This window comes from Urocitellus parryii, chromosome 3 (genome assembly GCF_045843805.1).
Source record: "Urocitellus parryii isolate mUroPar1 chromosome 3, mUroPar1.hap1, whole genome shotgun sequence".
Classification (NCBI taxonomy): Eukaryota; Metazoa; Chordata; class Mammalia; order Rodentia; family Sciuridae; genus Urocitellus; species Urocitellus parryii.
In genome coordinates this window covers 17,763,152-17,776,630 of record NC_135533.1, presented here as the reverse complement: position 1 = coordinate 17,776,630, position 13,479 = coordinate 17,763,152, and positions in this window count along the sequence as shown.

Here is a 13,479-nt window from a genome sequence, read left to right as displayed (position 1 = left end):
GGCCTACCAAGAATATAAACATTTTCATGGCATTTTGTATGGGATCCTTCTTTTCTGAGTATTTTTCTGTTCATTATTTGTGTATCTATTGGACAAGGCTATTGATTTTTTATGTTGATTTTTAACCAACTTCTTGTTTAATTCTTATTATGTAGCATAAAGTACACATAGACTCTTTTATTTTCTATTTGGATAATCTTAACTTCTGCAAACAAGACTAGCTTCTCTTCTTGGGCAGCTCTTATTCTTCCTCTTTTTTCTCTAAGGAATGCCTGAATGCCTTTTAAGGATGTCTTATTACATTAGCTGGAACCTACAGACATTGAACAACAGAAATATTAATGGGATTTTTATGCTATTCCTGACTGGAATAAAAGGAAGGAATAAAGAGAAGGTTTACATTTAACCAATAAGTATGTTTGCTATGTTTAGGGGTTGCATGTGTCTCCCCAAAAGATATGTGGAATCCTAACTCCTAGTACCTGTGACCTGACCTTATTTGGAATTAAGGTCTTTGCAGATGTTATCATATTAGGGCCAATCTTAATCCAATAACTGTTGTCCTTAAAAGAGAGAAATTTGTGTGTGTGTGTGTGTGTGTGTGTGTGTGTGTGTGCGCCCCCACACACCCACATCCACACACACACAGATGGAGAGTATGCCATGTGCCTATGCCAGCAGAGGTTGAACTGATGAACCTACAAACCAAGGAATTCCAATAATTGCTTGGAAGAAGCAAGAAAGCATTCTTTTTGAGCCTTCAGAGCGAGCTGATCCTGCTAGCACCTTAGTTCAAGATTCTAAAGTCCAGAAATATGAGAATGACTTTCTGTCATTCATGGTAATTTGTTGCAGGAGCTCTGGAGGATTATTACACTTTTGCTATGTATTTGATATTAGATTAAGGATAATTTCTTCCATTACTAATTAGTGAAGGGCTTTATTTTTTCATGAATGGGTATTAAGTGGTATGCTTTCTGATCATTTTTTTTTTTTACCTTTCAGGGTTAAGCACATTTTATTATTTTATTAACTTGCTTTCTGATATCAAACTATTCTTGCATTATTAGGACAAACTGTTGAATCAAATTCAATCAAGATGTTTTTGTTAAATTCATTTTCCTTGTGTTTTACTCAAGAGTTTTATCAGAGGGGAGGGGGAATAGTAGGGGATAGGAAAGGTAGCAGAATACAACAATTACTAATAGGGCATTATGTAAAATTGTGGATGTGTAACCGACGTGATTCTGCAATCTGTATTTGGGGTAAAAATGGGAGTTCATAACTCACTTGAATCTAATATATGAAATATGATATGTCAAGAGCTTTGTAATGTTGTGAACAACCAATAAAAAAAATTAAAAAAAAAGAGTTTTATCAGCTGCTCATAACTAAGAATTGTCTTTAATTCTAATTTATCAAAAGATTCTGGACCAAAATAATAGAGATATACATTTTTTATTTTTCTGTTCTCTGATATAGTTTTTTCTTTATTTTTAAAGAATTTAACCTTTATTTTATTTATTTATTTTTATGCAGTGCTGAGGATTAAACTCAGTGCCTCACATATGCTAGGCAAGTGCTCTACCCCTGAGCCACAACCCCAGCCCCCTGATACGGTTTTAGAATATTGACACTGTTTGTTTCTTCAAGGTGGGCAAACTTGCCTATAAAATCACACGGGTCTGGTGCCCTCTTTTTCCTTTTCTTTTTCTAAGTTGGGAATTTGGGTAGTCTTACAATTATGAATTCAATTTATTTAATAATTACTGCCTTTGTCAGGCTTTCTTTCTACTCATGAGTCAGTTTTGTCATTCTTTTGTTTAAAAAATTACTCATCTTATGCTAACTTTGAAAGATATTTGTGTCAAACATATCCACAGTATCTTCTTAAGACTTTAAAAAACCCTTGCAGCCTTATTGATGTGTCTTCTTTCTCCTAATATTGTTATTTGTGTCATTTCTATTTTTTTTCTTTATCATTTTTTTGGGTACTAGGGATTGAACCCAGGGGTGCTTAACCACTGAGCCACATCCCCAGCTTTTTTGTATTTTATTTAGAGACAGGGTCTCACTAAGTTGCTTAAGGCCTCGCTAAGTTTCTGAGGCTGGTTTTGAACTCGAAATCTTCCTGCCTTAGCCACCTAAGCTGCTGAGATTACAGACATGCACTACTCCTGGCTCTTACTCACTTTTTAAAAAATATTTATTTTTCAGTTGTAGTTGGACACAATACCTTTATTTTACTTATTTATTTTTATGTGGTGCTGAGGATCGATCTCAGGGCCTCGCACGTGCTAGGAGAGCGCTCTACCGATGAGCCACAAACCCAACCCCTCTTAATCACTTTTTTAAATATATATTTTTATTTTCTTTATTTATTTTTATGTGGTGCTGAGGATCAAACCCAGTGCCTCACATGTTGCTCTTCTACTGAGCCACAACCCCAGCCCCTTAATCACTTTTGATAGGGATTTTTCTAGTTTTAAAGAATTGGTTCTTGGATTGTTTGTCTTTTCTATTGTCTGTTTCCTATTTAAATATTTTCTGTTCTTACATTTGTTTACTTACTTCTAATTTTAAAAGAGGTTGTCTTGTTCTTTTTCTAATTTATAACTAGAGTTTTGTGATTTTTGCTGATGCCTGATTCTGATCTCTGAAGTGTATAGGAAGAATTGAGTCTAGTATTCTAGAATTCCCACTCCATGGAAATATTGGGGATGATACAGAAAGGTGATTGAACTTCTGATTACGAGGCTCACACAGCAGGTTCATAGCTTTGTGCCGCCTCTTTTCGTAAGATTGGAGATACTCATCTTCCCCATATCCAAGCCCCCTCCTCCCACCTGGTTCCAACAGTGAATTTGAGGTCATTTCCTTCTGTTATAGACTAAATGCTGTGTCTGCCCAAAATTCCTATGTTGATGCCCAATGTGGCTAAATTAGGAGGCAGGGCCTCTAAGGAGGTTGGTGGGGTTGGAGGAGGCCCTAGGGGACCACATTTGGGCTCTTTCTTTACATCCTGGTATGACTGCAGAGGAAAGGCCGTGTGGTGACCTAGGAGGAAGGCAGCTGTCTCGAAGCCAGGAAATGAGCCCTCCTGAGACACAATCCTGTTGGACCTTCAGCTGGAATTTCCAGCTTCCACAAATGTGAGAACACAAACGTCCGTTGTTTAACCTACTCACTTTGTGGTATTTATTTTGACAGCCTGAACTTCCTTAGTTACCTTTAGAGTGACTGAGCCACTTGCTGCTCCTGCAGGATCAGCCTTGATCATTTTGCTCCGTGACAGCTTTTCTTTTGAGTCCAACTGTGAATTTTAGTTTTTCCCTTTTTGTGTATCTTACGTATTGTTGGGTGAGTTAGGTAGAATATCAAAATGTGAGCATTAGTAATTTTCAGTACAAAAAGAATCATAATTTTGTCTTAGAAATTATGAGGTGTCAAGGTCCTTACTAAAATTCTTTTTTTTTTTTTTTTTTGGTTCTTGTGGACATGAGTGTTTGGAATTAACAGGTTGTATCTCATGGCTGCTGATTAGTCAGAGGCTTCACCATGAACCAGTGTTTTTCCAGGTGCCCTGAGGAGAGGCTTTCAGCCTTGTTTTCATGGGGGATGGAAACGTTTCCCAGTGGACGCATCCCTGCATCTCTCCAAATACCCTAATCTAAATGAAATGAAATAGAGAGCTCTGTAGTTTTTTGTGTTTCTCCACCCACATTACCAGCATCTCCAGCTTCACCTCCCAAGCATACATGGCAAAGTAACTTCTCAGTGTGCTTAAATGAGGTGTACTCTGGGAAATGAGGCCACAGTGATGTATTTGTTTGTGTGTAGTTGTGTGTGTGTATGTGTATGTGTGCGTGTGTATACTTCACATCTATGCTTTTGAGCATTAGATAATGGACTGGTTCTGCCCATAGAATAAAGAGGCTCCTGAACGTGGTGTGTAACTATTGGCACCCCCTGCTGCTCTCCAATGGTGACTCCTTAGCTTGCCGATACACAAGGTTAATTGCAGGCTCTGTAGCTGTGATTCTGTCTCACAAACTGAAAGCAGAAGAGGAAACTTTTCCCAACATTCACCTGGTTATTTATTTCTCACTGCTACAGTGTTATATGGTTGTGTCCATGGTTTTCAGCATGTGATATTGAGGACTGACAAATCAAGAATCAAATGGAATAAATACCTGCAGATGCAATTCTTCTGGCTTTTGGGGGTCGTGTAGTAGGCACACACAGATGGGTTTTGGATTTTTTCACATCCTATTCTTCCATCTGTTAACTGTATGATCTTGGGCAAGGTCTGTGAACTTACCCTCTGTGAATTTACAGCACATATTCTGCAAGGCTAATGTGAGTGTTAAACATAAGGAAAGCACACAGCCTGCTCCTGGAGAGCTCAGAATGAACCGATGAGCATGCTTAATCTCAAAATCTGAAATTTTAAGCTCCAAAATCTTTACTTTTTGAGTATCATTTTAGCATTCAGAATGTTTCTACTTCAGAGCATTATGGATTATGGATTTTCAGATTAGTAGGGATGCTCAAACAGGTGAAGTCTATGCAAATATTTCCAAACCTGGAAAACTCTGAGACATGAAACTCTTCTGATCACAAACATTTCATTTAGATTAGGGTACTCAACTGTAGTATTTTTCTCTCTCTTCTCTGATTGTTCAGTGGACCAGACTTTAGCACAATCACCTTCCCTCATTGCACCCCATCTTCTGAGGCTCCGGTGTAAGTCACATGAAATCAGTTTTGCTGATGCCTTTCTAGAGTCATACTGTTGTGGATCTACAGTGCCACACCTGTTATTCAGGTGGTTTGTCTGGCTTGTGAACCCACTTTCACCCCTGCCATGATTAATTTCTTGGCTCAAGTCACACAGCAGTTTATGACTACATTGATTAGAGGAAAAATAAAGATCATTTTAAAAGAAGGCTTAAAGGGAAAATGGTATGGGCTAGAACCTGACAGAAGAGGTCATAGAACTTGAAATTGGGAACAGTCCACCTGAGAGGGCTGACTGATGGCTGGCCTCTGGTCTTAGCGAATTCACTGGAAGGAAAAGAGAAAAGAGCAGCTGTGCTGGTTCAGGCAATTCTAAATTCTTGAAAAACTGCAGAAAATTTGAACTCTGACCTTAGCACCACCCCACCTCCTCTCTTTGTGTCCTTCCTCCCCTCCCCTTCAGGCAGCACCGTGTGGAGCCCCGTGGACCTGACTTCTCATTGTACTTCTTCTTTCTTCAAGTTCAGTATCATTTTGGTGCCCAATTGTCTCACTCCAAGGAATCAGACTGGAGAAACCAATTCACAATAAAGTTTGTCTCTCTGGTATTATATGTGAGCCTTTCCAAAAACATTTGCATTTTAAAAGAATTCCTTCTTAAATAACAATACACTTAATTGGGATGTGTAAGCTAAAAAGAATTAGTGAAATACTGCGACTGCCATAAGAACGTGTGATTCCAGGCCTCAGGAGTATGAACACAATATCAAGCCTAAAGGAGGTGGAAATCCTAATTCAAATTCATGGGGATCAGACTTCCCCTGGAATTTTTACCTATGGGTCTGGACTCCTTGCTTTATGAGGCACCTAGACATGGTGGAATGCATTGGGATCATCGAAGAGGGAATTGAAGATACAGGGAGGCCCAGAGGGTTGACAAAGACCTGTGTGACATCATGGCACCCGGAGGTGGAACTGGGACCAATGGTGAAAAGTACAGGGAGACTTTCTTTCCCAGTATGAAGAATAAGAATTACCCAATACAGTGAGCTGTCCAAGGGAATTCTCGAGGGAATTCCAGTCCAGACAAGTGACCTGACCCATTGTCTTTTCTGGGTTTTGCAGCCCAAATAGTCAACATTGTCTAGGAGTGAAATGCAGATCAACCTATGGTCAAGGGTGATTATGTGTGTGTGTGTGTGTGTGTGGGTTCTTCTCAAGATTTGTATCATATTCCCCAGGCAAGTTCAAGGTTGAGCCTTCCACAGGGCTGGTATTATCCAAATGAGAGGAAAGAAGTAACTTCCATGGAACAAGGATTTATTTCTTTTGTTCACATAACAACCCAACTCTGGGAAATGGACATATAATTTATTTACAGTGGTGGTAACTCTCTGCAGGCTCTTGACTCCTTATGGGTTATAAATAATTTTGATTTTATCTCTGTGGACTGAATTCCCAGCAAAATAAGGAGGCATTTTGCCAAACCTGGATTTGCTGTTTAGGTGATGGACTACATTTAAATTTTTGGAGGATCAAATTAATTTTACTGTTGACCCCATACAGTCTGTGTCTTTCAAAGGAAACCAACCTGAAAGATTTATAGAAGGTTTTCAAGGGTGTTTAGATCTCTTTCGAGTCTACTCAACCGTACCCGAATAAGTTTTAAGTTATAATAGAGCTTTAAGAATTGAATTGTCTATAAATTAGCAAGAGATGGGAGAAAGTAGTACTTGATATGCACTTTTGACTCACAGCTCAAAAAATAAATACCATAAAAAAGAAAAATAAATAAATACCATGTAGTTTTATGGGCAACATGTCATAAAGCCTGAAGCAAACATGCAAAATGGGAAGAGTTTGTTTCTTACCTTCCATCCTCCTTTATTCTGTCCTGTTCTGTGAAACCTTATCCACCAAGGCAAGGTAAGCCAACATTTTCTGGGCTCCCTGAGCCATTGGCTCTCTTCTTTTTTTAAACCACTCAATCCTACTATTGTAGAGACAAAGTAACCATGAACACTGTAGCAATTTGTTTTTGGTTATTACAATGAAATGCTTGAGGAAGGAAACTTTATAAAAAATGGAGGCGGTAGCTCATAATTTTGAAAGCTGAAAGTCAAAGACTGGGAAACCCTACTGATTTGGTCTCTGGTGAGGACTGAATGGTTGCTGGCACCATGGTGAGAGCACACGATTTCTTTCTCCTTCTTCTCCCATGAGGGGGAAAGAGATCACATCACTAGATGGGAGCCAGAGAGTGATTCTGGGACCAGACACTAACAAGTCACTCTCTTGAGAACTAATCAAGGGTCTCATGAGAGCTATGTTAACCCCTTCTGAGGATAGGGCCCTGGTGTTTGAAGGACCTCCTGTGTGGGTTGACCTCTTAAAGGTTCTGTCAACTTTTACATCAGCACATGGAGACCAAACTTCTAATACAGAACAAACTCAGGCCATATTCAAATGATGGCAGACAGACATTATGTAAATAAATGGGCATGATTGTGTTCCAAAAAAAATTTATTTACATGAATAGGCATTGAGCTGAATTTGCCCTTAGCTTGCTGACTCCTGTTCATGGATTCATTTCAGCATTCACTGAAGGCAATCAGCTAATGGGCCTGATATTTAATTAAGGACACTGGGTTTCCTGAAGAAACTTCTTGAGACACATCTTAGTCCATTTTCTGTTGCTATAACAAAATACCTAAAACCAAGTAATTTGTGAATGATAAAGATTTGGTTAGCACATGGTTCTGAAGGCTGGGAAATCCAAGAGCATGGCAGCCCCTTCACCCAAAGCCCCACTTCCGAATACCATCAACATATGCATTTGGAAAATAATGAGTTTGGGAAGGGGACATTGAGACCTTGGCAGACATATTTTGAATTACCCATGAAAGCACATTAGCCAGACAGTTGGAAAGGCATTCCAACATATATGATATGGCTGTGACATTTGACTCTTAAAATTCATGTGATGTTGTTTGGCAGAGACGTCCCCGGTAAGCACCACTTCAGTGGAGTGGTATAAATGGGAGCTGGATTGCATTTGGTGGCAGTGTAAATGGGAGGGGACAGAAAAATGGGAGGCATGTGCAGACCATGTGTTGGGGTTCCCTTATCCTTAGCTCACAAACATGTGCAGACCATGTGTTGGGGTTCTTCCATGTTCAAAGCTGTGCCAAAAGCACTGATGGGACATAGCATGTAATTGGACTCATGGCCAAGATTAGTTGCAGTAATGTGATGTGTATAGCCAATCATAAAGGGAAAGAGGCAGGCGGATCTGGAGTTATCGACATGCAGGACAACTAAGAGGGAGCTCACAGCTCCCTCTTTTTCCATCAATAAAAATGTAGCAAAGGTTTATGGTGTTTCTGTTCAGGGAATCCCTTCAAAGACTCTATGGCCAAGAAGTTTGTCGGGTGCCGGTCAAATAGATATCCATTAAGTGGTTCATGACAAAATTCTAGGCCACCAGAAGGAAGCATGTGCTTGGCGTAAACCACAATGTTTGCACAAAAAGCCCAGGCACTGTGAACCAACTGTGTTGCTTAGGGAACTGTTGGGGCACTGAGTTCCCAGATGCCAACCTTGCAAGCCGGTCTTTTGAAGGGTAGTAGTCTTGGTTCTGATGTGTTGACTTGTTTCCACACACACCACTTCCACAAGACATTTAGAGAGGTAAGGGAAGAGGAATGATAGGGCAGGACATAAAGGCCTTGAATGTGTTTCAGGTCTTCATGATGTGTCAGGACATATGTCCCGCAGGGGCCGATGCAGTGCTGCGATTTGCTTCCCACACAGCATTAAGAGACTTGGTTCTTGGGGCTGGGGATGTGGCTCAAGCGGTAGCCGCGCTCGCCTGGCATGCGTGTGGCCCGGGTTCGATCCTCAGCACCACATACAAACGAAGATGTTGTGTCCGCCGAGAACTAAGAAAAAATAAATAAATGTTAATATTCTCTCTCTCTCTCTCTCTGTCCCCCTCTCTCTCTCACTCTCTCTTTAAAAAAAAAAAAAAAAAAAAAAAAAGAGAGAGACTTGGTTCTTATTCACTGCTGCACATTCCAGTCTGGAGCAGCCTCCCATGGTCTCTCTGATCCCAGTCTACTCGCACATTATAAATAGGCTTCCAGGGTGTGACTTCTTGGCTCCCATTTTTTTTTTTTTAAAACATGTTGCTTCTTACATTAAAAACTCTAAACTGCTTAGCTACTGAGATTGGTTAAATCATTATATTTAACCAATCTCATTTACCTGTCTCACTCCACCTTTTACTCAGAATGTAGCATGCTCTCACTGCTGAAGGCTGAGCCCTGGCCTGTGTCCTAGGCCCATCCTCGATCCCTGGCCTCCCATCTCCCTTGACTTTAGCTCCATCATTTTTCTATCCTCTCCTATATTTAACCTTCCTGTCTTTATTAGCTTTTTATCCTTAGCTCACCAACATATCATGTTTAAGTCTCTCCCATCATTAAAGACATGCTCAAACAAAATGTTCCAGTGACCTCTTCAGCTGATGATCTTTCTCCTTGCCGTCTCATTCAAACTTCTTGAAAGAATTATTTTTTAATCACTTCCTCACCTCTGATTCAATCTTCATTATGCTGCAATTTGACTTCCACCTACACAGTTCTACTGAATGCACGGAGCCCATGAGCACCTAATTGCCAAATCCAGGGGCACGTTCCATTCATTATCTCCCTTGACCTCTCTGCTAAACTTAACACCATTAATCACTCCTGCTTCCTTGCAACTCTTGTGTTCCTTTGGCTTCCCTGACACGTAGAAACATGTCCTGGCTTCCCTCGTTTCTTGTTGACTATTCTTTTGTGGGCTCTGCTTTCCTTGCCCATCATCTTATTGTAGCCATACCTCAAAATTTTGTCTGTTGCATATTTTTCTTCTTCCTAAATATATTCTCTCTCAACAATCGAACTCCTACCTGGGTGCTGATAACTTCCCAATTTGTATCTTCCCAATTTGTATTTTCCCCCCAAACTCCAGATTCGTATATCCATCCTTCATCTGGATGTTCCAGAGGAACCTCAAATTTATCATGTCCATAACGGAATTTATCATCTTCCACTCAGGATTCCCCATCTCAGTGGCATCACCATCCAATGATGTAGAAGATAGAAGTCTTTGAGTCATTTTTATTTCTTCTTTCATCCACATACACCATCTCTCTTCAATCACCAACCACTTTGATTCTACTTCCTAAGTATTTCTCAACCAATCCTCTCACCATTTCTGTTACCAGCACCCTGATTTAGGCTTCCTCTCTTCTTGCCTTGATGACTGCACAAGCTTTCTAACAGACCAGTCTCCTTGGCACCCATCTTACCTCTAACAATCCCATTTATTCAACAAATATTTATGGAGCATCTGTCACAGGTACTGTTCTAGGGGCTAGGGATCTAGTGGTTCACAAGAGATGCAGTATCTGCTGTCATTGGGCATAGCCACAGTAATGTGTGAACGTGTATTTCCACGTCAGTGAACAAGATACCAATAAGTGCTCTAAGGACAAGCTAGTGTGCTAGAAGGTGGCTGAAGGAGGAATTGAATTTGGAAATTCAGAGTAGGGCTGTCTGAGCAGGCAACATCTGGGCAGAAATCTGAGTGATAAGAAAAAAAGAGCCAGTCTCTGGAGGTCTGAGGGAAGGGCACGCGGGCAGGGAGAACGGCACATGGAGCAGCTCTGACGCAGGTCACGTTCAGTGTGTTGGAGAAAGAGGTGACAGGCCGGTGTGGCTGGAGGATTTCAGGTGAAGGTAAGAGTAGTCTGAGATGAAGTGGGGTCCCGTGGGGCTCTGCAGGCCATGGAGTGAATGAGAACTCGAGTGTCATGCGGAGCCATTGGAGGGGGCTCATCAGGAGAGTGGCCTGATCTGATGTACCTTCCAAACAGATGACTCCAGCTGCTGCATGGACATATCCACACAGGGGCAAGATGAGAAGTTGGAGAATGAGTCTGGAGGTGATTTTGCATCAGGTCCAAATTATAAATGATGGCAGCTGGACATAAGCGAGTGGTAGGAGAATTAGAAAGAAGTGGATAGGGCTGGAATATAACCTGGGTACAGAATCAATAGATCCTGCAAAGGAAAGAATCCAGGATGTCCCCCCAACCCTATCAGTGGCTATGGAGTGATTTTCTGAACCAACTCAAGTCATTTTGCTTCCAGGGTTCAATAACAACCCTCGGTGATTCCTTCCTGCTTAACAAACAAATTCTGAACTCTGGAGCCACAGAGGAAAGACCTTCCTGAAAAGTCTCCTTCTCTCTCCAGAAGATTTCCTTGGCATCCCTTTCCCCAGCTGTTAGCAGTCTCCTTTCTTGCGCCCCAGCATCCTATGCGTTTGGTACCTCTGTCATAGACACCATTATTCTGAAATTGCCCGTATACGAGTCTGCAGACTTTAAAGATGGGAAGACTTTGTCCTGTTCATTGTTTCATTTCCATCTCTTAGCACCTCGATGCCTAAAGTTCAGTCCCTACATCAGCTGCATAGCCTCACCTGGGAGCCTGTTGGAAATGCAGAATCTCAGGCCCTGCACCAGATCAGTGGCCCAGAATCTACATCTTAGCATCAAAAGCCCCAACCGACTCCTGTGGACCTTAAAATAAACACTGGCTGCATACAGTCAGCATACATTGAGTGCTGAACTGAATAGAACCAGAAAACCAGTCTATGTTCCTTAAAGCTCAATGATGCTTTCCTTTTTGCCAAAATAAATCCAAGTCACAAAATCAACTCCACGGAAGTGAATTAAATCTGGGCACATCACAAGTGTTTGCCACTGCTTGGCATTGGATACTTGCTTAGAGTAACAATAGGATCAGTTGTTACATTTACTTCAAATACTGGAACTAAGAACCTCAGAGATTTCAGACTGGATTAACTCAAATGTACTTTTCTTGAAGAACTCTGTAATTTTTTGTAGAGTCACCTGTATAATCTAACACCTAACTTTTTTTCCCTTTGAAAAGTTAATATTCTTTAATTAAGTGTTAAGAACAAACTTCTAAGTACCAAAGGCAGGTACTCTGTTCACATGTGAACTATTAGCATACAATGCACTGGTGCTAATTAGCTCATTAGCACTTCACTGTTACTCTTTGAGAGGCTCTCAATTATTTTTCCACATAAATAAATCTGTAAGCCCCCAGGTTCTCAGTTTTGCCTTATCTTTTTCATAAACGTGGACAAGCTGCTATACCTTGTCTACCACAGACTACAAAGCAAGGCTAGCAGTCCCTTCTCTACCCAGCTCCTGAGAGCCTTCAGGGGTGCTGGAGTGTAGGGATCTCAGGTGCAGGAACTCTGATGTGCTTTCCAGTCTCTGGTTGAAGAGTGTCCCTCAGCTATGGGTGATCCAGGTGAGAGCCCAGGCCAGCTGCACTGGGTCATCTGATAGCAGAAGAGTGGCAGAGACCTTATCTCCTCAGCACCTGCAGGAATTTCTGTGCTCTTTGCTATTAACCCTTCGAGACTCCAGAAACCTAAACCGGCCTGTCACCTGGAGGCACACACTCCATTTTGTGTGGTGGTGGACTTCCTGCTCAGAACAAGTTCCTTGGAAAACTTTTTTCTTTAGCAACAGGGATTGAACCCAGGGGTGCTCAAACACTGGGTCACACCCACAGCCCATTTTGTTTTATTTTGGGGCAGGGTCTTGCTAAGTTGCTTAGGGCCTCACTAAGTTTCTGAGGCTGGCTCTGAATTTGCCTCAGCCTCCCAAGTTGATGGGATGACAGGTGTGTACCACCACACCAGACTTGCTCCCTGGAAATCTTGAGGGAAACAGGAAGCGACTCTTTCATAAAACATTTGGGAACTCCTTGAGACACTTGCTTCTCAGGTTGAGGAAAGCCATGGTGAACAAAATGTTTTGCTTTTAAGATGGGAAAACTGACCCCTGGAACAATGGGGTGAAAGCAGTTACTCCGCCTGTTTTTGTTGTTGTTGTTGTTGTTGTTGTCTGTTGTTACAGACTGGTGGCCAGGAGACAAGACCTGGACCTCTTCCTCTTTGTCAATACCTGGCAGTGTGACATTCTTGTAACCTCTCTTGGACACAGTATTTCACTTGTAGGTGACCCTGAGCATCCCTTCTAATCCTAACATGTTAGGACTTTCTGTTTCTGTCTTTCCTATTATTTTCTGGGGTGGGGGATTAAAAATGAATTGGCTCAAGATTTGACCCTCTCTGAGTGTCTATAACATCCCAGGGGTTTAGTAACCAACAGTGCTAGACTGGTAAGTGTTTAACAGCTAATGATGATTTGTAGATTCTGCCAATCTCTGTGATGTAAATAATCCCAACATGGCTCATGTCAAGCTCTCGAGGTGATGTCAATCAGCTCTCAAAATTCCAAAAATTTGACAGGCAGCTCTTGCAAGCTGGACTGAACTGGCTCGCACACACCATTGTCAACAGCCTCCTTGTATGTTCTTCTGAGAGCAGCAGAACCTATATAGCAAGGGACGGAGATGCTCCTTCATTATCTTGGCTCTATGCCTGGCTGTTGGGAGGAAAGTCAGTATGGTCATCAGAAAATTGTAGAAGGTTGGCATTGAGACGTTCAAACACTGAGAACAGGGATGATTCCCATTTATCAGGACGTCTGACAACTCTCCCTGGGCCTTCTGCCAGAAAGTCATCATCCTTTATGTTTGTAGAAGGGCAAACAATGACACTCGGAAATCCGATTGCCAATAA